A 27,297-nucleotide genomic window follows, 5' to 3' on the forward strand; every position below is an offset into this window, starting at 1 on the left:
TAAAACCTCCAAACCTGCAAAGGTAAGTACTTGGTTAACTCTTCCTATCAATCCTGTTTATCATCATTTTTTTAAAACTTTGCACTAACTGTACAATTTTATTCCAAAAACAATCATCCAGCGAGGACACTTCTGATAAAAGTCAAAAACCCTCAACGAAACAAACTTCCTCTCATTCAAATGTTTTTTCTCATCTTCCAATGAATCTGACACAGAAGATTCATCGGAATCTTCTTCATTTCCACATCTCCAACACAGGAAATTTACCCAGGTAAAATTATTCACCGATTTAAACTTTTTTCATCAATTTTCATTTTATTTTACTCACAACTATTTCTATATTGACAAAGGCTGGGAGAGCTGTTCAATCTATCCTCTCCTCACCGATTAGGCAAGTCGATTTAGAGGGTAAGGAAGCCACCATTTGAATCCTTCTTCTCCCGTTGATAAAACAATTTTTCATCACATGCAAGCAACTCAACAACCGCCATCACCTGTTCAGCCAATAACCATCATTATCACTCCTACCCATGTCATTGATTCATCAGTCATTGAAGAACAAAATCGAACAGATTTGGATAAAGAAAAATCTCTTTTTCCTCAACCTGTGAATAATTCCACCCTTTCTTCTCCAATTAATACCAACCTTATCCTCAATTCTCCTCCCACTCAAACTGTTCATTCACCTGTTCGAGACACCAAAGAAACAATGCCGTCTCCTCAAACAAGACATCCTTCAGATCTAATGGACCAATATGAGCCGTCTTTCCCACTGAGTCCCAAATCTGCAAGGGACCCTTCAACCACTGCCTCGAACCCGTCTAACTCTATTTTGGTTGAACTCTTAGTTGTGCTGAACAGGATTACCGTCAAAGAGGAAGCACCACTTCAACTCTGAAAATGGAAGATTTTCCAAAATCAAGTCTTCCCAAAGAGCTCTCCCCAAGAACTCACAATCAATTGACCTCTCTTCTAAAGATGCTAAACCATACTACTGAAGAATGGGTTTCAAGAAGTGACCTAAATAGTATCCCATCTGACATTTTGAATTCTTCTCTTGAATTCCAGGTTCCACCTCAATTTTCCACCGTGGTGAAGAGATTTAAAAGGGTTTCTAATCATCTTTTTATTTTTTAAGATAAATTGAAACAAGTAAAAGAGAAGCTAACCAAAATCGAATGGAATTTGCAGAAGCTGAAGCAACCCATCATTAAGTACAAAAGTCTTACAAGAAATTTGAAACCCATATCGCTCAAGCTATTAATACTCAAGCTTATTTAGCAAGGCGTGAGGAAGAACTCGAAAAGGAATTGGCCCTAATTCGAAAAAAGCAAGCCACATTGACAAAACTTTATGCCAAGGCCCAGAAGGAGAAACAAATATTATTTAAAAGTCTTTGCAGGATAAAAGATAAACGAACTGAGATTAGTAGGAGGTATGACAAAGTGCAACTCGAAGAACATGATGAGATCGAAACTTACAACGCCTACAACACAGAAAGAACTCAACTTCGTGCGGAACTTGAAGAACTGTTAGCCCCTTATGATCCACAAGTTTAATGTATTCTCTTGAACAGATATTCTTTTCCTTTACTTGTACTAATTTATATATATTTAAACACCACTTTTCAGACATCGATATTGCTTCAAGTACTTCCCATTTATCGATTTAACCTCATTACTAGAATCGATATCTTTAATATGATATGCGTTCCTCAAATACAAATCGATCACCTAAAATGGTCCTTCCCAATTATGGGATGATTTACCAAAAAAATTCGACTTTCTTTCCATTGGTAATATAACTTTTAAGACTAACTCTCCCACACTAAAGCATTTCTCTTTCATTCGATGGTTATAACTTTGAGCAATACTACTTTTTTTAATGAATCATATTCTCGAGTGCTAAAACAATTTCTTGATATAAATCATTCAATTCATCGTACATTGCATTCCAGTAATGATCAATCGGTAAATCATCTTGTCTCATCACTCTTAAAGTATTAAGATTAATTTCTAATGGCAATACCGCATCATGGCCATACACCAATTTATAGGGAGACGTATTTGTCGATCCTTTAGGTGAATTTTGTAACACCCTAATATTCAAATCCTTATGCTCGAGTCATAAGTCAATGATATTACGGTGGTACGACTCTCAGGTGGAATTTTAATAAATAAAAATAGGTAATTTCAAAAGGAGTATTAATCGAGAAGCCTGAAAAGAGTAGAAATAAAATCGCGAAGACGTATCACTCACGTTCCGACAACAAAAGATAAACCGTGAAGCCGAAAAATGATATATGGACAAGGCGTAGAGGAGATTAAGAGATAGATAACAGATATATATATATATATATATATATATATATATATATATATATATATATATATATATATATATATATATATATAACATAAGTAAATAGCCACTAGTCGCGACCCGCGAAGTTTAGGTCGGCTAGGATACAGTATGAAAGTAGTTGACAACAGTATGTCCTAATCTCTCCCGAAGGAAACATGAGAGCCTCTATAGGCAAATTCAAAGAGTGCAATACATAATATAATCTTTCCAAAACAAAGGTGGAGAGATTCTAATCAAAACACAAAGTAGAGGAAATAAAGATCTTCGCCGTCTCTCAGACGACTCACAACTCACTTCTGAGCACCTGGACCTGTATCTGAAAAACAAAAGATATATACGGAATGAGAACCCCGGGCCCATGGGTTCCCAGTACGGTAAAAGTGCCAAATAAATACAATGCACTGCAATAAAACTCACTAAGCATCCTAAGCTTCTTCACCAATTATTCATCTTAGGTTCTCGCTAATCCATGAATAGGCAACTGTCATAAGGGAGTGCTAAATCTAATTCATGTTTCACATGTTTCCCAACTCGCTGACTCTTCCCCGAATCAGACTCAGAATTATAAGCAAAACCATCACCAGTTGTTCTGCCTCAGCAATTCTATATCAATACATCATACACTCGCCTGGAGCTAGTGAAACCACATCACTGCGTCTACCCAGGGAGCTACAATTATCTCATTCAATAATCATCATCATCATGCAATCGCATCATCAATTCATCCCATCAAGAACAACCCTCAACACCCACCGACACCAGCATGAGGGGCCTCTCAGTTGTACAAACACAAGCAATACAGGCAAGTAATACACAAATATGGTACAAGTAGAACAAGTAACATATAGTCAGGTAACATGGCATATATGATGTAGAAATCCAAAACAAATGGCAAACCCAAACAATTCAAACATATGCAAATGATGAATGCCTGCCCTATGGCTGATGATATCATCTGTCGGTTATATAGCCAACCCGACATGTCCTGGTAGCTAACCATTGGACAGAAACACCCATTGCGGAGCAAGTAGGTTTGAGCTACAACCCCCTTGCTACTACCCGCTCAACCCAGAGCCAGTGGAATAACCACTACTGCGGCTACTACCCAGGCGGGTGTTTACAAGCTCAACCTGGAGCGAGTGGATTCACCACTACTGCCGCTACTACCCAGGCGTCACAATCTCTGACCTGGAGCAAGTGGGATGAACCACAACCCTTGCTACTACCCAGGGTCTCAATCTCTGTCCTGGAGCAAGTGGGACGAACCACAACCCTTGCTACTACCCAGGATCTCAAAACATACATTCGTTCAGTTTAGAAGCAATCATTACTGTTATCAAATCTCAAACATTAACCTGGAGCAAGCGGGACGAACCACCATCTTACTACTACCCAGGTATCACAAATACACATGTATTCAAAACTCCACAATTAAACTCATTTATCATAAACATCTTTTCCCGTCTCATACCCAGAGAAAGTGGACAACGCCACTGCCTACAACCCGGGGTCACACATCACATTTCAACCTTTTTCATTGTTATGCAATTAACACATTCATTCATTAATCACATATATGCATTTATACTCAGCCATAAACAATAATGGCTTTGCCGTAACCCGGCAATAACTCAGCCATCCGGCTCATGGTTCAATCAAGAACCGGCCATTTGTCAACAAATATAGCCCTTCGGCTCATGGCATACACGGTACTCCCACCGTCATCCTCCATATCTCATATAATCATCTTTGATCATCATTGATCATAACTTTTCCCCTTGCTTCACTCGCAAGTTACCACATCCCCTAGCTCCTTTCTCATTGCTAGGCATATCATGATGATTTAATACATAAGGGGTGAGATCGGAGGCTTAGAAGTATGAGATTTGGCTTTAAAAACTCAAAAATCAACTTTGGCATAAAAACAGGGCCACGCGTACGCACTCCACGCGCACGCGTGGATGGCCAAAAACTCATCGACGCGCAAGCGCCATATGCGCGAATGCGCGGGTTGAAAAATATCCAAACGGCGCGCAAGCGTCAGCCACGCGTACGCGTGGGTGCTCTTGCTCCCAGGCACAAAACTGGCACAACCCTGGCACAACTCTCTGGAAATGGCTGGGTAATTGGTGCAGCGCATCGACGCGCCCGCGCACACCATGCGCACGCGTGGATGGTGCTTTCTGGAAGAACGGCGCGCACGTGCCAAGTGCGCCTACGCGCGTAGGGTCGTTCTGCTAAAAATTTTCTAAGTTAAAAGCTGCAGAATTTACAGATTCAACCCCCAATCTTCCGACGGTCATAACTTTCTCATTTTGAATCATTTTTCATCCGTTCTCCGAACGGCATGGACATCCCGGATCCAATTTCATTTCTAAACAGATTGGCAGAAAACAGAGATCCGTAGTCCAGGTTATGTCCCGTCAAAGTATGCCAAAAAAAAACCATGTTTTCATACAAAACCAAAAAGTGCCATTTTCAAAACAAGCCATTTTCAACTCTTTCCAAAGTCAATCAAAACATGCCAATTTCAACCTTTATTGAAATCAATCAAAATGTACCAGAATCAACATCAAGCCATCCTCAACTCACACATTGACACTTTCTCAAACTCAAACACATTTACATATCATATACTCTTCCTCATGCCAAATTTCAACAACATTATTTCCAATCAACTATCATTATACATAATCAATATCATACTCACTATCACGTGGTTTCACCCACAAATCAACCTTAATCACTCCTCAAGTATATATCACAACATACATATCTCTAATGCATCATAATACCATCAAGGCATCAATAATCATAATCACATATATGACCACATAATATATCTCAACCAAAACCAAACATGCCTCATCTATATAATTCCACCCAAATTTACCAAATTCCACACTTCAACTCCTCAAACCTTATTGTTCAATAACCAACCCAATCATTCATATATTCATTATCTGAAATTCATCCAATCACTTGTGTCATCATACAATGCACACATCAACTTACCTTTCTTACCTTTCCCCGGCCTCCGGCCCAAAATTCACGGCCTCCGGCCCAATTTCACAATTTAAATGGATAAACCACAAATCAATACTCATTACCCAGTACATCAAATTCTCAATACACCAAGCATACAAGGCTACACAATCCTCAACCCAATCATTAATTCACATTACATACCAACTATGCATATTAGCACCGACCATTTACGCAATCCAAACTTAATCCTAGGGGCATCTAGCCTAGGAATTCTCATCACAACACACGGTACTTAAATAAAACTTAAACCGTACCTCTTGTAGCCAAACCAATTGAGCCTCTTCTACGGAAGTCTTCACCAACCTTAGCTCCAAGCCTCACCAAAGCTCCTCAAGCAATACCAATCTTCCAATTGTGCACCAACATCACCAAATACACTAACATAATCAATATCACATACATACATAAACCTAGGGCTCATAAAAATGACAAATTACAAGGGTTTGAGCACATCTTACCTTAGCCCATATGAAGTAGGGATAGAACCCACTTAGAATCCATGTTGGAGTATCCCTAAACATCCAAAATCACAAGATTTCAACACTAACTACCCAAAAACGTGTAACAGTGGGGAATTTCGAAAACTGGACAGAGATGAATGGAATACTCACTACAGAACTTAGATAGAATTGTAGAGAATGAGAAGAGCAACACGTGGCCGCAAACGGCTCATCAATCGGAGCTCCGTAGCTCAAGTTATGGTGGTTTGAAGATCAAAGAGAGTTAAGTTTTCTCTCTTCTCTTCTCTCTTCTCAATTTCAGCGCCCCAACCCTTCTTTTTAGGGTAAAATGAGCTGAAATGCTCATAACTAATGTTTATATATGTTGGGTCTTGGGCCCACTTAGGCCCGGTTCACTTATTTTTGTTCGTTGGCCCAATTTTGGGCCAAAACCTTTAAGATTAGTGCTCTAAATCGCACTTTAAATATTTCTACCTTCCCTAATTATAATTCCTCATTTCTTAATCTCATTTACTCATAATCGATTTCCTTAGCTATAGTACCAGATAGATCTCAGCCGGTACTGCCGGTCAAAATTCCACTGCGCGCTTTTACGCAGAAAACTATGTTTTCCGACTCAGAAAAATTCACTGAATCTAAATATCATATTTAGATGATCAAATTCCAATTGCCGAATCTTCCAACCATACTCGTTCCCATTTAACTTATTATTTAATTAATTTTGGCTAGACCGGGTATTACAAATTTCGATAAGCCCACAACACTTGGCTTAAAGTCTCACGCCAAATTTAAGGTTTACGACTAATTTGCTTCTTAATCAAGTTAATCAAAATTTTATTTGCTACCTCAACTTGACCATTCGCTTGTGCATAATATGGAGTCAAAGTTACCATAGTAATGTTCCTCGAGACTGCAAAAATTTCTAATGCGTTGACCAGTAAACATAGTCCCCTGATCAGTACTCAAAGTTTGAGGAATCCCAAATAGATGAATTATATATTCATCTATGAAATCAGTAATTTCATTTTGACTCGCCTTTACTAAAGGAACAACCTCAACCCACTTTGTAAAATAATCGATTGCCACCAGGATAAATTTATGATTCTTCGATGAACGTGGGTGTATTAATTCAATTAAATCCAAAGCCCAACCTCGAAACGGCCATGGTTTAATAATCAAATGTAATTCAGAAGTTGGAATCTGCTGTATCGCTCCATGTCGCTGACACTCCTGACATGATTTTGCATAATCGATGCAATCTTTAATCATAGAAGGCCAATACACTCGATCTCGTCAAAGTACTTATTTTATTTTTGTTCCAGCTTGATGAGCACCACATATACCCCTGTGAACTTCTCCAAGAGCAATGTCTTTATCTGATTGACCCAAGCACTTGGAAAGACTACCGTCGACGCCTTTCTTATACAATTTATCAGCCATTAACACAATTTATTGCTTTTAACTTAATTTTTCGATCCACCTGAATATTCGGCTTTTTCAAATATTCTACAATTGGTTTTCTCCAATCATCATCGTCCCATTCATCCAGAATCAAAACCTCTCTTTCCTTAATAGGTACTAGAATTTGACGAACTTTTGCCAATTTCTCCAAAGTTTAAGGGAGTATTATATATCTAGATGCAATTTGAAACAACTCATTAGCAATCTCATTCCAAATCCTTGGAATATGAACCAAAAATACTTTTCGAAAAGACACTAATAACTCCCACACTATCGACAAATACTTTTGTAACTTCTCATTATTACATTTAAATTTCTTCGATAACTGTTTCAACACCAATTGAGAATCCCCAAAGATTTGAACATCTAATGCCCCTTTGTCAATCAAAATTTCTAATCCCAATATCAAGACTTCATACTCAGTGAAGTTATTCAAACAAGGATATTTTAACTTAAAAAGAAATTATGAAGAAACGCCTTTCGGAGAAATAATCAAAATCCCAACTCCAGCACCATCCTTATATTTTGAACCATCAAAATACAGTTTCTAACAATCGAAAACTAGAAAATCGGTCAATCTACTAGAAAATCGGCAATGATTTGACCTTTCACGGCTTTAGCCGGCACATATTGTAAATCAAACTCTGTTAAAGTAAGCATCCATTTACCTAATTGACCTCTCGAAATGAGATAAGATAACATGTATTTTATCAAATCTGTTTGTGCAATCACTTTCACAGTTTTTGCAACCATGTAACATTTCAGCTTCATACAAGCATAATAAAGAGACAAACACAATTTTTTGATGGGAGAATATCTAGACTCAATATTGGTTAGCAATCTACTAAAATAATAAATAGCCCATTCATGGTTTTTCTCATCATCTTGAGCCAACATACATCCGATAGTATTCGTAGATGTTGCAATATACATCTTTAAAGGCTCATGATGACGAACAGTTGCCATCACTGATGCCTTGGACAAGTACGTTTTGACCGATTCAAATGCTCTTTGATGTTCCTCTATCCATTCATACTGTGACTCATCTTTAAACTTAACTAAAGATGAAAAAATTCGAGTTCGGCCAGATAAATTTGATATGAATCGATGAAGATAATTGATCTTCCCAAGGAAAGTTTGTATTTCCTTCTTCGATTTAGGCGGAGGCAAATCTAAGATTGTCTTAGCTTTATTTTGGTCGATAGCAATTCTTTTCTTATGAACTATAAATCCCAAAAAATTTTCTGCAGACACCCCAAAGGCACATTTCACAAGATTCATCTTCAACCCCTTTTTTTTGTGCATTGTATTAAATGCCTGCTGTAAATGATCAAGGTGTTGGTCCATTGAATTCGATTTGACCATAACATCATCGATATAGACTTCCATGAATTTTATGATAAATTCATGAAAAATAGTATTCATTGTACATTGGTATGTTAGCCCAACATTTTTCAAACCAAAAGGCATTACTACCCATTCGTACGTACCTAATGCCCCAAGACATCGAAAGACAATTTTCGATACATCATCTTCTGCAATAAAAATATGGTTATATCCTGAATAACCGTCCATGAAACTTAATATTTCATCGCCTGCTACAGAATCAATTAACATATTTGCTATGGGCATAAAGTATTCATCCTTTGGAGTAGCATTGTTTAGATCTCAAAAATCAATACATACTCGTAGCTTCCCATTCTTTTTCATTACTAGGACGATGTTCGATACCCATTCAATGTAACGAGCAGTTCGAAAAAATTTTTTTCTTGATCAATCTTTCAATCTCTTCTTTAATTTTTTTATTGATCTCAGGAGCAAAGCGTCGAGGTGCTTGCTCACTAGCCTGGCAAATGGTTTCAAAGCTAACCGATGTTCTACGAGAGAACGATCAAGACCAGGCATCTCATGATAATCCCAAGCAAAATAATCTTTGTATTCAATCAAAAGACTTAATAACTTTTTTCAAAACTGTTCATCAAGATGTTTACAAATATAAGTGAGTCAACATCACCATCAGATCCCAAATTAATTTCTTTGAGAGGATCTTGTGACTCAAAACCTTTTGTAACATCATCATCATCCATTAAATATTTTTCAAAATCCAACGGTTCCAAATCATAAATGCAATCAAAAGATAAATCGATGGGCTCATTTGAAATAAAACAAACTTTATTATTAACTAGATTGACTATCGAATTACTTTCAGTACAATGGGCTTTAGCTACATCAATAGAAGCCTGACTAATAACATTACTATCAGAAATAGGAAAACAATAAGAACTTAAACCTCTTTAGGTTACAAAAATTTAATTTTACGCACCAAACTTCCGACGCGCATAACTCTTTTGTTTTAAAATATTTTTCATTCGTTCTTTGACTAGCATAAACTTTACGGACCCAATTTTTATATAAAATAAGTTTGAAAGAAATTAGAGATTCGGAAGTCGAGTTATAGCTCGCCGAAGTTTGGCTAAAAACCAGATTTCACAAAAGTTCTTAAACCTCTATTTTCACCAAATTAAACTCAATACCAACATCCTATACATACAAACAACACCACAACATACCATTTTCAGCACCAAAATCCCCACATCCTACCACAACCAATCAAACCTCAATTTTAAAGGATCTCATACATGAACTTCTTAATTATACCAACAAGATCATCAATATATCATCACATACTCATATTCATTCATATCATCTTGTCATTGATCATTAAATAATCATTCAACATCCCATTTCGTCACAAGTATTAATCACCAAACCAATACTCAACCTATTTCAACCATTATCATCAAAGGTACTAAGCTTTTATTAATATACTCATGCATTCCAACCTATCTTATGGTCATCTAGCCTAAGTTTTCACAAGACATTATATATTAAATACGAGAAACCAAAACCATACCTTGGTCGATTTCCTCGTATAACCCAAGGACAGCATCAAAAGGCACAAAACTCAGCCCCAAGAATTATCAACCTCCAAAATGATAGCACCCAAAGCTCCACCAAGCATCCAATATTCACAATTATGCTCCAATTTACATATATACACACCTAACACACATAATCACATATGTATACCCAAAATTCAATATCCAACACACATAATCAAGGAATTGACTAGGATTCAAAGATTCTCATCTTACCCAAGCATCAAGGAAGCAAGATTAAGCATTTTTCTAAAACTAATCGGATCTTATAACATAAAAGAACCAAAAATCTCAACACCCACTTTATCCAATTTTTGAAAATTTGGGGAAGGAAAAACTGAGATTAAAATTGAGACTTCCTTACCAAATCATGCACTGGGCTTTGTAGAGCTCGTCACTTTGGACGCGTAGCCGCAAACGGTGCGGCGATCGGAACTCGAAGTGAGAGGATATGGTGATTTACATGGAAGACAAGGGTTTGGGAACCTTCCTTCTCTTCCCTTGTATGTTTCAATGTGAAACACCAATGAGGAAGAAGGAAATGAGCTGAGCTCATATGATTAAGTGGAGTTGGGTTTGGCTTGGGCCCAATACGGGCCGGTTCGGCCCATTTGGCCTAATTTTGGGCCAAATTATTTAAAATTAGTGTCAAAATTCTTATTTTAATTAGCTCTATCTCATTGAACTATAAAATTTATATTTCTAATTTTTTTATTAAAAATTAATTTATTGACTAATTATACGTTAATTTTATGGAGTTTACAACTTTTTTTTACATGTTGTCGAAGTGCTGGCACTAAATTAGAAGCATTCGATGTAGGACCCACATTATAATCTCGAGTATACTCGGGATATTGTTATGGCATTTGAACATTATTCATTCCAACGGTGCCTCCAAATCAAATCGACCGGGCAAAACCACTTACTGGTGGCGTATAACTCGAAGGAAGACCATAAGGAGGCCAACCAGCAGTTACTTGGGGTTGTGTTGGTATTGAGTTACCACGTGGACGTGTATTACGCCCATTATTCCCTTCTAGGCACTAGTAACCACCACACTTTCACTCACTACAATTCCTTCTGGACGTGAAGTAACGTCCAAAAATTGTGCAACTACTGGTGCACTATCGTTTGTGGACGAACCACCATTAACATTCGAAACCTCATCTGCCATGTGTACAATTCTTCCAGTTCTTAATTGCATACGCTATGGCCACATAAAATCATTTGACACACTTAACTTTTCAAACTGTCCCATTGGGCGTGCCAATTTGTTTTGTCGATTTTTAGCAAATCGATGGTGATTCGATATCTAATGATTTGGGAGCGAAACCTACTCCTATCTGTGAGTACCAGTTTTCTTAAAGTGCATCAACGACCTTTCAATTAAACAGAAATTTAAGAAAATCTGAAAAGATAAATAAAAGACTTTCAAAATAAATTGACTAAATTTGAAATGAATTGTATTGAATTTAAATAAAATAGTAAAATGCCTTCGATTAGGCCAAAGGACTTTTAACGTGGAAATAAAAATGCTGGAAGGTAAAGCCGAACAAAGAAAATAAATGTTGCTTGAAATATAAATTTGCAAAAAAAGTAAAGTTTGCAGAAAATATAAATGAAATAGTAAAAACAGTGGAAGGAACTCTACAGAAAAATAATTCGATTGCAGACTCAGTAAGTTACTGGGATATGAGTGTGTTTGAGTATTTTCTAAAGCAAAGTTCCAACCACTATTTCTTTGAGTCTTCTCCTATTTATAAAAATCTTTCACCAATTAAATTAAAATGTAACCTCCATGTATATTAATCCATCAGTAAGCTTGACAAAAGTAATTACTAGAAATAACCTTCGAAACTTGGATCCTTCAACTTAACACATCGAACAATTTATTGACCAAACGTGGCAGTTGTGACTCTTGCTCTGCATTTCTTGCCATAACTCTTCTCGACACAGTCCTTTCTTTTAAGACACACGCCTACTAAATCTCGAATCCAACCTCTCTTCGAAATTAATTATTTTCTACTAATATCTCCCGTTAACGCGTTAGCTAAATTTTTCATGCCCCTTTATTGACTTGTATATTATACTATAAAAAGAAGACTAAGACAAATTCAGCATTATTACTTCGTTCTCCAAATCTATTCTACAATTTCACTGTCATGATTTCATATTTTAAAAGCAAGTAGCAACTGTGTGCATGTAACTTCCTCGGAAGCACATGGAAACCATCGGCAGGCGTGCCAACCGTACGTAACTTCCATCAATACTTTGTCTTGTATGGAATAACGGAGATCAATTTCTAGACAAGGTAATCATTTATTATTACTATTCAGTCTCGGGTGTGATCTATCTATGTACTTATTTTATGCAATAAGCTCTTTTATCTTTAAATAACCTAAGAAATTCTAATGACACAAAAAAGTTAAATATTTATGTCCTAACTAAACTTGAGATATCAAATGCAAACCTATCTTTAAGTTTTCGAAAAATTTAAAAATTATACACTCAATATTTAGATTGATCCATTTTTATTTTATAGTTAGTATTTAAAATATATTTAATTTTATCTTTATTATTAATCTTTTTATAGTTAAATCAATTTTTTTCTGCATCTATAAATCCCTTGTTCAGACACCAAAAACAACGCCAATGTTCAAAAGGAATCACCTGAAGAACAAGCTTGAGAATGAAGGATATTAGAAAACCGGAGAGCACATCTGACATTGGTGCGTGCGGTGGTGGACTGGTGGTTATCTAGAAAGATATTCTGATACTTAAGTAATAATGTATTTTACGTAGGAGATGAAGTTTATAGAATTTGTTGTTGTTTAGAAGTATTGATGTGTATTTTCGGAAAACGAAAATCGAATCCCAAACACACAAAACTAACCGGCAAGTGCATCGGGTCGCATCAAGTAATAAAACTCACGGGAGTGAGGTCGATCCCACAGGGATTGAAGGATTGAGCAATTTTAGTTTAGTGGTTGACTTAGTCAAGCGAATCAAGAGTTGATTTGAGTGGTTTGTGTTTGACAGAAGCTAAATTGCATGAAATTAAAAGGGAGAGGGACAATTGGCAAGAATTTAAAGTGCAGAGAAATTAAAGAGGCTGAATCTTAAAGTGCAAGTAATATAAATTGCAGAAACTTAGACTGCAAGAAATATAAATTGCAGAATCTTAAAGTGCAAGAAATGTAAATGGCTTGAATTGTAAAGGGAATTGGGAATGGGATTTGCAGAAATCAAACAAGAAAAAGTAAAATGCAATAAACAGAAAAGTAGAAGATGACTTGAATTAAACCGGATCTAAAACGGAATTGAGAAAAAGCTTGGTGTAGCGACGAAATAAGGAAATTGAAATTGAAAACTATAGATCTCAGGACTCAAGAGACTAGATAGCTGAGTCTAGATCTCACTGCCTTCCTAGATCCAACAAGAACGATGCAATCGGAAATAAAGAAAAGTAAGTTGCAGAATGAGTAGAAGAAGAAGCAATTAACAGAAATGAAAATTCAATTTTGCAGAGATTTAAACAAGATCTCAAGGTGAGATTGAAACAGAATTTCTTCAATTCTCCACCCAAGATTCAAAACAAGAAAAGTAAAGAGTGCTGAGCAAGAACAAGGAAGAAGAGAGATCAATTCTCCTTCCCAATTCTCTAGGATTCTAAAGCAACAATTCAAAAATGTAAAGGTGAGCTCTCTGTAAGTGTTCCAAATTCTCTCCAAAGAAAAGCTCCCTTAAAACTTAAATCCTAAGCTATTTATACACTTTCTTCAAATGATCTTCAAGCCTTGAATTGGGCCTTTGCTCTTGATGGAATTGGGTTGATAAAAGCCTCTGTTGATTGCTCTTGGAGTTGGAGAGAAACCCATTGTGAACCGGGCCAAGAATCATAAAAGCTTGAGTAAAAGTTTGAGGCAAACTTTTACTCAAACTTTTTATACCAGCTGCCCTCATTTGCTGCTACCAACGTTTGGGCTAAAGTTTGAGGTCAAACTTTAGGCCAAACGTTGGTCCCCTTGTGTATATATGTGGCGCCAACGTTTGCCAAAAAGCTTGAGGCAAACGTTGGCGCAAGCTTTTCTCCTCCAGGGTGTGCAAGTGTGGCGCCAACGTTTGCCAAAAAGTTTGAGGCAAACGTTGGCTCAAGCTTTTTCCTCCAAGGTGTTTTCAATTCTTCCAAAAGTTTGAGCTAAAGTTTGAGGCAAACTTTGGCTCAAACTTTTTTCCTCTAGGATGTTTTCAACTCTTCCAAAAGTTTGAGCTAAAGTTTGAGGCAAACTTTGGCTCAAACTTTTTGTTCTCTCTTGCTCCTAGCCATTCCTTCTTCCTTCAACCTTCTTCAAAACTTTTTTCACCTATCATCAATCAACCAAACACATCAAAGCTATGCTCAAAATCATGAGTTTGTTATTCTTTCATAATATATGACAATTATAGCATAAAATCTCATGAAATTGCATTAATTCATCCATGGTTGATTGAATCAAAGGAAATATGAAATTCTGCCCAATTGGCTTACTTAAGGCTCAAGAAAGTGCATAAAATCAATTGAAAACAAAAGAAAAAGACTAGTGAAAATAGGCTAAGATGACTTGTCATCAAGTATATTAGTCCTTCTTTTTAAGTTAATACGTTATCCGAATAAAATTATAAAAATTTAAATATGTTGAAAATATAAAATTATCACAATTTTTTTATTTTAAATTTTAAATATTTAAAATTTGTCATTTTTAATAGTGAAGATGTTATAAAAATTTTGATGCTTAAGTTAGCATGAATTACAAAAGATATTAAATTAGAAATTATAAATAAGTGCACTATTTAAAATAGTAAATATGTCACGAAGTTATGCCTATGTGATTATGAGACTATGAATTATTGTCTTTTAAGTTTAATTGATTTAAAAGAATGAATTACTTATTTCATGAGATGTTCTTTGCATGAGATGCTTGATTCTTGATTTCAATTTTTTTAAGTCTATGTGTAGTTAAATATTATAATCTCCTCCTTTACAAAGCAAATTGAGATATGAATAGAGTCGAATGCGGGTATCGCGTTAATTTTGTGTGACTAATTCATACTTTCAGGGACGGACTCAGGTATAGAAAGAGGGAGAAGACACTTGCCCCACTAAATTTAAGAAAAAGAAGTAATAATTCTATATAAATCAATGTATTTGTTCCAATGTAATTATAATTTTGCCTTACAAAAATTTATAAATTTTTTTTGAGATTTATGTTAAAAATAATTTTTTATTAAATTTAATGTGTAATAATATTTATTTTATTAAATTTGATTTAATATCAAAATTAAAAATAAATAAATAAATTAACTCTAAAAAAATTAATAAACAATGATAATATAATTTTTTAAATTTAATCAACTAGTTAATTACCAAACTAAATCTCAATTTTTTAAATATAAGTAAAATTATTAGTATTTTTTTGCCTTAAAATATTAGTTGAAATAAGAAAAAATAATATTTATTTATTAATTAATATTCTTTATTTTAAAATTATATAATATTTTTTTAATTTTATCTCTTAAATAATTTTGCTTGTAATAACTATTTTGGATTAAAAAATATTTTATGTCATAAATATTATGTCAAATAAACTTTCTAATTGAATGTGAGGTAATTAGTATTTGAAAATTATAATGAATAGTAGAACAATTATTTAAAAGCATAGAAGTTAATTTTTGATATATTAAAATATGTATATTTTTTACATAATCATTTGATTATATTTATTCTTTTAGATAATTATTTACGTGATGAATGTAAAAGGTATTTTTTAATTACAAAATATATAAAAATTTATTATTTAAAAAAATATATAAAAATATATAAACATATTTAAAAAGAGAGAAATATAATAAAAAATTATTATTTTAAAAGGAAAGAGAGAAATATAAGTGTAAATTAAATTTTTATTATTTGATATAAACATATTTTTCATATATAGGTTTATTTTTTTATGGTATAGTTTTAAATTATAAAGGCTAGTGTATTCACTACAAGAGAAGCGGGCTACTTTAGCAGCGGTTTATATAAGGATTAGCGGTGGTTTTGCAAAACGAGTTACCAGCGGTTCGAAAACCGTTATAGTATAGAGCGTGGAGATTTGATTTTGCGACGGTTTTCTTGAACCGCTGGCACAACCACAATGAAACCCTTTGAATGGCATTGATTGATTTAGCGGCGGTTTCAAACCGTCGCTATTTGGCCAACATTAAAGTCGGTCGCACTTTCTCGCGGTTTTGAACTGCTGCTGTTCTGTTGAGCGTTGTTTTTTTTAATGTATTTTGCGGCGGTTTCAAACCGCCGCTATCTAATGTTCCAAAAATTTAAATTTATTATGGGCCATTTTATAACCGCCGCTATTTTTCCGTCTAAATGGCCGCGAAAATACTCTATTTTGCACCGGCAATTAACGCTCTTTTAATTTGAATATACTAGGTATTATTATTTGTTTTTTTGTTATTTTTTTTTATTTTTTTTGATATTAGAAAACTGAATTATTTTGTAACTGAAAGAATAAATTGATGGGTGAACGAAGGTTGGCAAAACTGATAGAAATACTCATATTAATCCAAATATTAATAAAGTGTATTCCTTACTAAGAGTTGCATAGTCAACATTAAAAACATATATATTTAACTTAAAGAATAAATTTCAAATCCTTGGTTCTACTCTCTACTCTGTCCCTCCAATGAATTCATCCATGCAGCCACATCTGGTGGCAGCTCCCCACCTTGCCCTTGAACTAGACATATCAGAGCACTCTCCATTGCCTGCCTTTTTGTCTTCTCGGTAGCTACTTCATCCTCCATTACCTTCCTTTTTAATTTCTCAGCCTCCAACTCCACTTGTAGTTCAAGCAACACCATTTGGGTCTCCTCCCTTTGAGTTCTAATGCTCGGCTAATGTGAATTCGTATCGAACACTTGACTAGTAGTCGGTCTGATACCCATGCCACGCACTCTACCCGACTGCTCCTTTCCAAGAGCTTGAGCAAGTGAATCATTCTGAGACAACAGTCTAGATGATTCATCATGTTGCTCAATCTCCGCAATTCTTTCCTACACAGTTAGATAAGCGAACATAAGCATTTATTAACTAATTACTAACCGAACAAACTTTCAACACAATTTTAACAAACAAAACCCATGAGAAACAACACAGCAATTCTCAACACATTACTTACACCAATAGCCCGAGGTGCATCATGGAGATAGGAGCCATTAGATCGTTTGTGCGTTAAGACAAACAACTCTCCTCTACTAACTGGACGCCCTTGTCGTTTCGACTGCAACAATATAGCTTAAATAGTGAATATGTATATGTAGAGAAGGTTCAAAAAGTGAGTCAATCGTAAATTACCTCTTCTTCTTCGAGCCTTGACAAGCTTTTTGATCCGCCAGTATGAGTGTATAACTGCTTCGATTGATTCACAGCTTTTTTCCTACACTTCTCCTATTATGCCATCGAAAGTAAGAGCTACTAGACATTATTTCTGACTAACTCAATGTAACATAAATAGAAATTTTCAAGTATGATAAAAAAAAAATATATATTACCTTTGTTTCTTCACTGTTGCGATAATCAAGGTACCATCTCCAATGATCCACAGTAATTCCCAGTGGACGACCTTTAATATTTTGTTCAAGAGTTAGTTCTAATTTATAAAAGTGATGATACAAATGGTTCCTCGTGTCCTTCCAAGCCCTTCCTAGAATTTTTAATATTGTACGCTTGATAATTCCTCCACTATCTTCTTCAAAATGGAACAATTCCTGCAAGAGTAAAATTAAATTGTTAGTAGGCGTCGAATTAAGATTCCGGGACTCTACCAAAATATAAAGTTTTACCTTTACACATTCATTATAGTTCTTGTCCCTAGAGCGAACCTTTCTCCAGTCCTTCTCGCAGATTGGAAATTTGGTGTAGTCAGATCCTAGTATTCCGAGAACGCCGCTCAGTATGCCAGCTTCATTTTCAACTGGTTGCAGTCTATCGTTGAACCTGAGTACGATCTTTCTACCGTTAGGTGGCTTTATAGCCTCTTTCACACTTAAATCAAGTTGCTTGATTGTCCCATCGGACTCTGTTTATCATAGTTAGTCTGTGTGAGTAACCACTATGGCCAAGATGCAATGAAATCATATAAAAATTACTCATGAAAAAATACATGGGATAAATTCTTGTATACCAATTGTTTTAACATCCCAAAATTCGATGGTCTTGCCTACCTTGCGCTTCGAAGCCTCTGATGCAGCAAACAGGTTGTCAACATGTTACTCAAAAGAATCTACCTCATCTGCCTCTGGGTCTCAGTCTTCATCACTTGGCTCCGAGTGTTGCGCACCATTCGTGTAAGTCTATGGAGCAGGCAGTGGTTCAGTACGGGGTGGTCGAAAGGGGCGTAAAGATGAGGTTGCGGGGGCACCAGTACCACTGGAGGGGGGAATTAGGCCATCCACTTGGGGCACGGATGAAGCTGCAGCGGATCCTATTTGAGGTTACTAACATGCTGAGTCTAACTTTGATTTCTTCGTGTAATGACCTATCCTGGGCATCTTAATAAACTGGGTACCACCAAGGGTATCACTTATACTATTATCAAAATTTAAAAAATAAACAAAAATTATAAAGCATTAAATATAAGCAAATAATTTGACACATACAGCAAAAATATCCCAACTTATATTTGGTAAAAAAAATAGTAATAGGCTTAAAATTTTTAATTGGGAGCAGCATGCCTTTTCAATAGCGAAGTCAACTATATTTCTCTGAACAAATAACCTCAATATAAATTAATAATAAATTGGAGTTCAAATAAAATAAAATAAAATACCTCTTTGGTGGCCTTCTCAATTTTGAAATATATAAAACATATAGAACTTGATAAAATTCCTATAAGCAACTATATATGCATGGACATTCGAACGTACATGTAAAAGCAATAGTTACGACTTTGCTGGGGGGAGAGTTCCACCTCACAGTATTCATATATATCACCCATGTCGAACAAATCTCTTGGTTTTACATGGACTATTACACTCCATTCTTTGTCAACTTCATCATCCACATAGTATACAAGGCGAGCCCCTAATGTAAGAATGTATGGTTTGTCATCCTCTCGGTCACCAGTATGTATCGGATTAGAGAAATTGACCAATGTGTGGCCCAAAACATCTTATTTTATGCTTCTATCAGATGTGGTGTTTGCCCAGATACATCTAAACAAAATGACTGTGAATTGACCACTGTAATTCAACTCAATGATGTCCATTAGTTTTTCATAATACGAGACGCCACCAACCGCAACATTACTGTCGCGCTTGCTTGCATAACTTCTAGTGTCGGAAGTGACATGAACCCCACTATTTTGAGTTTTCAACCCTTCTTCTCTTGATAGGGTCCTAAACTTAAATCCATTTACGTTGTAAGTTGTAAAGCAGCTAGCTTGAACATTGGGGCCACATGCAAGCCACTGCAATTCGCTCGAATGCTTGATGTTTCCCAAGGAAACCTGGTAAGGAACAATTACACGTTTCATCAGTTTTGGTTAGAAACAATAGGATACCGTTGACTACAGGATTGATCATAACAGGCTTCACCTCACGCTTGAACCACTCAGAAAATTCTCTGTGCACAACACTGTCTATGTGAGACTGGAACCTTGTCCTACTTCACAAACTCCTCTTTGTGATGGCCCTGAAATCACTGGATAGTGCACAATAGATTCATGTCAGAATCTCCATCTAGAGCTTGTCATTTTCGCATTCCATAATCTCAACTGAACTTACTCTATGAACTTTTCCATAGCTGCGGAATTAACCAAGACGTGACAGTGAGCTTGAAACTTTTCAGTTGGTGTGAGATCGTAAAACGAAGCAGCCCCCATAGCCTTTTCTACCCCTGGAAACATGATTGCACTTTCACTATCCATAGGTTCACACGGTCGATCGTCAACACGCATTGGTCGATTGATCCTACTCTCGACGTTATCGAGGTATCTTGAACAAAATATGAGAATCTCCTCAGATAAGTATCCCTCTGCGATTGAGCCCTCTGGTTGTGATCTATTACGCACGTACTGCTTGAGACGACATAGGTACCTTTGAGAATATAACACATGACTTAGTCTGTATGGTTTCCAGAGTAAAAAATGTAAACGATGAAATGTTTGATGATTACATTTCAATTGGGTACATCCATCGATAATGAACTGGGCCACCGAGTTGCACTTGCTCGACCAGATGCACTGTCAAGTGAACCATGACGGTGAAGAAAGAAGGAGGAAAAATCATCTCCATGCGGCACAGAGTATGGATCACATGATCCTGAAGGAGAGGAAGTTGTTGAGGGTCAATGGATTTGTTGCATATTCGATGAAAAAAGGATGATAACTCTGCCAGGACAGAGGACACAAGGGCAGGCAAAGCATTCCTTAACGCAATTGGCAATAGATGCTCCATCAGAATGTGACAGTCGTGGCTTTTCAAGCCCGACATCTTGCGCTGACTTAAGTTGACACTATGGGAAATGTTGCTAGAGTACCCATCTGGAAAGACCACATTCTTGATGGTCCTTAAAAAGACATCCTTCTGTTGATTGGTCATAGTAAAGATGTCGGATGGGTACTTTCCATCTTTCCATGGCCATAGATCATGCTTGATTCCCATCAATTGGAGGTCTTTTCTTTCCTTAAAGTGGTCTTTAGATTTACCTTTCTCATTCAGTATGGTGAAAACTATGTTGTCGCACACATTCTTCTCTATGTGCATCACATTAAGATTGTGACGCAATCCATTGTTTTCCCAGTATGGGAGCTCAAAGAATATACTCCTCTTCTTCCAAGGAGACTCATCATGTACTGCGGTTTGCTGTCCACGTGTCCTTTTTCCAGTAACCGATTGCACCTTGCCAAGGTGGACATGCACATCTTGTAGTTGTCTCACAATGTCTCCACCAGAGAGTTTGACAGGTTGACCTCTATCCTCTATCTTTCCATCAAATATATCCTGGTCCTTTCTATATCTGTGGTCAGGATTCAGAAAGCAACGATGACCCATGAAACACCATTTCTGACTGTGTGTGAGCCAATTAGTCTCAGCATCCAAATTGCACGCAGCACAAGCTCTCCCACCGTACGTGTTTCACCCAGATAAGTTTCCCAAGCCTGGAAAATTACGGATTGTCCACATTAATGTAGCATACATCTTGAAGGTTTTTTTCTCGTAAGCATCGTACGTTTCAACACCAACCCATAGCTACTTCAACTCATCAATCAAGGGCTGTAAGTAGCCATCTATATCATTTCTAAGCATTTTAGGCCTAGGAATAATCATGGAGAGGATAAAAGAGGTGGGTTTCATGCAACTCCAAGGGGGCAGGTTGTACAGAATAAGAACCACGGGCCGTATTGAGTACTTCAAACTCATATTTCCATAAGGGTTAAAGCCATCGCTAGCCAAGGCTAGGCGAACACTGCGCGGATCGCCGGAGAAGTCAGAATACGTTCTATCAAATGCCTTCCATGCCTCGCCGTCCCATGGATGCCATAAATACCATAAGAGCTATGACCTCTCTGATGCCACAGCATGTCAAGGGCTGTCTTACTAGATATGTATAACCGCAGCAATCGTGGAATAAGGGGGAAGTAGGGAAGAGTCTTCGCCGCTTGCGGTTTTCCGTTCTTCTTAACAACCCTGTTGATCCTCACTCTAGAGTTCTTATTAGTCTTTAGCTTCCATCTCGATGTCCCACATCGCTTGCATTTAGACAGCTCTTGGTCACTGCCCTGGTATAGCATGTAGTCATTTGGACATGCATCTATCTTCTTGTACGCGATACCGAGCTTTCTTATGATCGTCTTGGCATCGTGCACAGTGCTTGGAATCCTTGCATGCTCAAAGGCATCCGCCAGCAACTCTAGTATCATTCCGAAGGCTTTGTCGCTCACTCCGCATATGGACTTTATATGATAGAGCCTCATCAAGAAAGACAGCTAAGAGAACTTTGAACATCCAGGGTATAGCTTCTGCGCTCCATCTTCGAGCAGGTCATGCAAGTTGCGGGCCTCGCGATTACTTTCATTTGATAAGTACGACAACTCCTCCAAATTCATGCCAGCATGTTCATTCACTGAATCTTCTTCGTCGCCATGAAGTCCTAGGAAGTTGAACGCCTCTTGAACCATGTCAAGCATTGGGGCATTGAGGTTTCTATCGGGTTCTGCTTCTTGTCCTTCACTAGAGATCTCTACCATGCATGTCTCACCGTGATGTACCCAAAATGTATAACTAGAGGGGAAGGGTTTTATCATCAAATGATCGCATGCATCCTCTCTAGTTTGGTAAAGGCGGAACCTGCACTTCGTACACGGACAAATGCGAAATCTAAGAATCTATTCAAACCATCCCTATAATCTGGACCATCTCATGGCTTTGAAATCCAACTCTTATCTATGTCTAATTCAATGATATAATAGAACAACAAAAAATCAACTAATAAAGTCAGACTACCAGAAAGAGAAAAAAAATAATAAATCATACATGTAACAAGAGAGTGTATAATATGATATGGTCATACTGTTTGAAATAAATTGGGAGAAAAACTTTTAAAATGAAAAACAGAAAACACGGTTACTAGCATCAAAGATAATACAAATCGATAATATTATTCGAAAAAGTTGCTTACTCATTCTTTGAAATTCTGCACTTTCAAAAAAAAGTACTGGAAGAAAGAAACTCTGGGTCCAATGCCAGAAAATTGAAATGGAAAATAAAAACCTTCCTTTAAAAAAATGAAACGAGGAATGTAAGTTAGATATAAGAAAATAATTAAGTAATGGGCATTATGGCCTTATATAGATGAAAGAAAATATATACAAGAGGACTGCGAAACTGCATTTTCTATATAGAAGAAAAAAGCATTTTGGTCTTATGTTCTAATTTGGTTTAGCATAGTTTATGGACTTTTTTATTAACATATATACTATAAATATACAATATAGAACTATAAATAAGTGCATCAAAAGGATAAATTAGATAACATGGAGGATAGTTTTATGCTTGGAAACACCCAACATAAAAGTATCAAAATTTTTTGAAATGCTAAACTAACTAATCTTCCCTGTCTTTGTTATTCTATAGCAGAAAGATCACATATGTAAATGCGAAGTTCATAATTGCATGTAAGACTCTATTCTTTGTAGCATTCAAGATTGCTCAGCTAGTCCTACTAGATAAGGCCACACAGTATAACAAGAGAAACCACAAGTAAGCCATATTTTACTTGCACAATTTAGCAATAACTTGCACCCTTAAACATTATGGATAGATAGTAGTATAAGATGATCCAACTCAAATATGCATTTTTTTTCCAGTAAAAAGGATAGATACTGTTGCTTAAAAAATAATGCAATATAAGTTAAAAGGATATTTATTTCCACCAACAAAAGAAGGATTAAGTATAAACCTCAAAATTGGATAACTGTTTTTCACAAATGCATATACATGCTACATAAAAGTACAAGGACCAATCGTAACCTGGCTTTGCGCATTCAAGATTCACTCCCACAAAGTTTTCCAACACTATCTGAAATGCTTGCATCATCATCATGCAACAAGGAGAAAATGAATATTCTCAATTTCACGCACTTTAAAGTAACACATTGCCTAAAGTTATGCAACAGGTGATGTAATTGGATTTGACTGGTTTAGTTAACAAACTATACATTTGAAGGACCAAACAGTAGCCTGAAATTAGACTAAGAAATATCATTAACCCAACTGCATATATTCTCTCTTGTGATGCATGAAATTAAAACTAAATACTCAATGCACATGCAGGGTAACAAATGCCTGAAAATCATGCACTGAAATAATTATAAGGATAAAGACTTGGAAAAAGAAAAGATGTGGTCATCAAAGTATATTTAGGAAATCTGTCCTTCTTGAGGAAGGAAAAATAAAATTTATAAAGTACATCTAAATGAAACAGGACAGTCAAAATTGTCTTAATCGCTTGATACAAAGAAATAGAAAAAGAGCTTGTTCAGTCAGGAAATCATAATGTGTTCTAACTTTGATACAGTCCAAGAATACCAATAATGTTAGTCAATAGTCACATAAATTTCATCTGTGTATCAATATTTTCTTCTATTCGTTATTAGTATTATCATTGTGTGTTTAGGAAGCACCATCATCATAGAATTCTCTAATGAATATGACAACAAAGGAGATTAAATGGAAACTTATAAACTGTTTCAAGAATTCTAGGCAATTAGCAAATGCAAGGAAAAAGATCAGAGAAATCAAACTAAGAGTAAGCCATAACTCTTTTGTCCTTTCTAAATTGGTTCTATTTTTTTATTGAAATAATTAAATAAATTCCATCTAATTACAGAAAGAACCGTCATTAGAGAGGGCATATGATACTAGAACACTGAAGCAGCTATGCACATTGACTCATAGTATATTGTAGGTTTCTAGGCATGCCAACCCTTCAAGTCACTCACTCACTATTATGACTTCTTATGCTACCAACTAGTTTGACCTTATCTCTCCTTTTGAAAGCATTTCATTATTGTAATGATGATTCTCTGCTCACCCCCATCAACTTCCCATAGCAATTATGGTTAAACGGAGTTTCTCTATAATTCATAAGAAGGAATTTTTTAAATGATAAAAAAGTGTTAATGACTTCTTATTCTGTATTTTAAAAAAAAAATTATATGCCTAGAATTTTAACAATTTATGAACATTTATCTAGAACTTCATCAATAGTGAGGTTCTTATTTGGGACCATAGTGGGCTGGAGCAATACAAATCAAGTAACATATTTGTATACACTAGCTATAATTTGTTTTACTATGGGTATTTAAATATTTAAAGGGAATATATTGGAGATATATATCCATTTATATATCTCTGCCATTCTTTTAAAAAAAATATTTAAAATATATGTCATTTTTTAAGTTTAAATTCCTTGTTCGACAAAAAAAAAAAAAAAAAACAGCAGTAGCTCAAGTCAATTTAAGAAGACATTTTTGGAATATAATTGAAAATGTTTAAAAAACATAAATGGAATACTTCTTACAAACAAGTATATATAGCATAAAGCTATTAATATTTGGAAAAGTTTCAAACATTCTGAATCATCATGATTATCATTGGTATAATTCACAACTTAGAGAATGAGTTAGATTAAATAATATTTAGTTGCAAAGCAAAAAAGAGAGGTGAAATTTGTCTATCTATGCATGCAATGTTTTTAAGATTTCTCTAAGGAGATTATTGGTCTAGTTTTAGTTTTGCTTATTCTGTTTTTATGAGATTTATTATTCTATATCAGTGTATGTAAAAGCATATTTACTTTTAAATTCTCTATGAAATTAATTTTTGTCTTAGTATAACTAAGAATGTTATATTTTAAGCTAAAAATTGCAGAAAAATATACTCAATTCACAGCCAGAATTATAGTTATGTGGACACAATTCAAAGTCACACTGCATACAAGAAAAACACACTTACATATATACATAAATTTAGCCATGGTGGAATTTTGCTACAAATGTTAACAAAGTTCACACATGATCTTAGATATTAGATCACATTTAGATATAGCTCATTGCAAATCTTATGCATTTTAACAATTAATTCAACCCAATCATGGTTGTATCTAACAGTTTCATGTGACTGAAAACACAATCAGTAGGGAAAAAAAAGAGAACACATAACTCTGTTTTATAATTCTCTCATTCTTTATTATTTTTTTGTATCTTTTCTAGTAAAAATTTCTGACTTGGTTTCTTGCTACATTGACCTAGCACAGAGAAAAATTCTGTGAGTGCTCTTGGATAATTAGTACTAATTACATGGCTTTGGGTGATTTTGATTATCAATTCAAACTATACAGCTAGCCTAACATCCATTCCCACAATGCAGTAGTTATCATCCATATATTTTTCAGCAAGGAATTGGGAATAATTACATTGGGACTAGGGTTCGAACCAAATTAGGAACCGAACTAGGAACAATCAATTAAACTAAATTGGTGCAAATAGATTCGATCTACAATCAAAATTATTCAATTTAAATAAAGGTACGAGGATAAAAGATGAAATTGGAATAACAAGAAAAGGGGGAGAAAGCCAACCAGGACACGGAGAGAGGGTGCGTTCGAGCGGCGCACAACAGGGTACGGGAGGAAGGTTGAGGATGACGACACTGGGGCGGTTGGAAAGCCACGCGACGACATCGGGACGTGCACGGAAGAGGGACGAACAACAGACGTGCCTTTCCACCTTCCTTTTGCGTGCGGGAGATATGCGGCAACTTGAGCAGATCTGTGATCTGGAATGATGTAGCGGCTGCAGCTGATCGACTGAATGTATACCGCGGGAGTGAGCCTTGGACCTGGTTATTGGCGCCTTTGCCCCTTTTGGGTTCGCGCATAAACGAGAAAAAGTGGTTCTGGCTTCCTCCAATTTTGGGTCTTTTGTTAATTTGAGCTTTATGTAATTTGGAGCGGTTGAGGCACAAAATCGCAGCTATTCTGGCTGGTCTTTGACGGACACAATCCGCTGCAAGAACCGCGGCTTCTCCATCATTTTGCGGCGGTCTGGTGAGACGCAGGCAATTCACCGCTGCTAAGTGTCGGTTCTCTTGTAGTGATTAATAGGCGCTAACGTGTCAATTGATTTAGTTTTTTTATTATTAAATATATATATATATATATATATATATATATATATATATATAAATAAAAATAAAATTAGTTAGCATGATAAATTATTTATAATTTAATTAAAATATTTTAAGTTCAAATTTTAGAAATAAAAAATATTTTTTTATAAATTATATATAATAAATAATATTTTAAAAATAAAAGTGTTTACTAACTCTTTTTAATTTTTATATTTTTATTATATTTTTAATATAATTAACAATTTTCAACAAAATTTATTTTAGGATATATATTTTTGTCTCCATTCTACAAA

General features: G+C 35.6%; 1 long non-coding RNA gene across 1 annotated transcript; it reads right to left on the reverse strand.

The window, feature by feature from the left end:
* Positions 1-23,596: 23,596 nt before the first annotated feature.
* Positions 23,597-26,944, reverse strand: LOC112727973 (uncharacterized). The gene is made up of 2 exons (XR_011868824.1): positions 26,454-26,944; positions 23,597-23,899 (listed from the first exon to the last, which is right to left on the reverse strand). It is a non-coding gene; the product is annotated as an uncharacterized lncRNA (long non-coding RNA).
* Between the last annotated feature and the right edge of the window lie 353 nt (positions 26,945-27,297).

This window comes from Arachis hypogaea, chromosome 12, assembly GCF_003086295.3.
Source record: "Arachis hypogaea cultivar Tifrunner chromosome 12, arahy.Tifrunner.gnm2.J5K5, whole genome shotgun sequence".
Classification (NCBI taxonomy): Eukaryota; Viridiplantae; Streptophyta; class Magnoliopsida; order Fabales; family Fabaceae; genus Arachis; species Arachis hypogaea.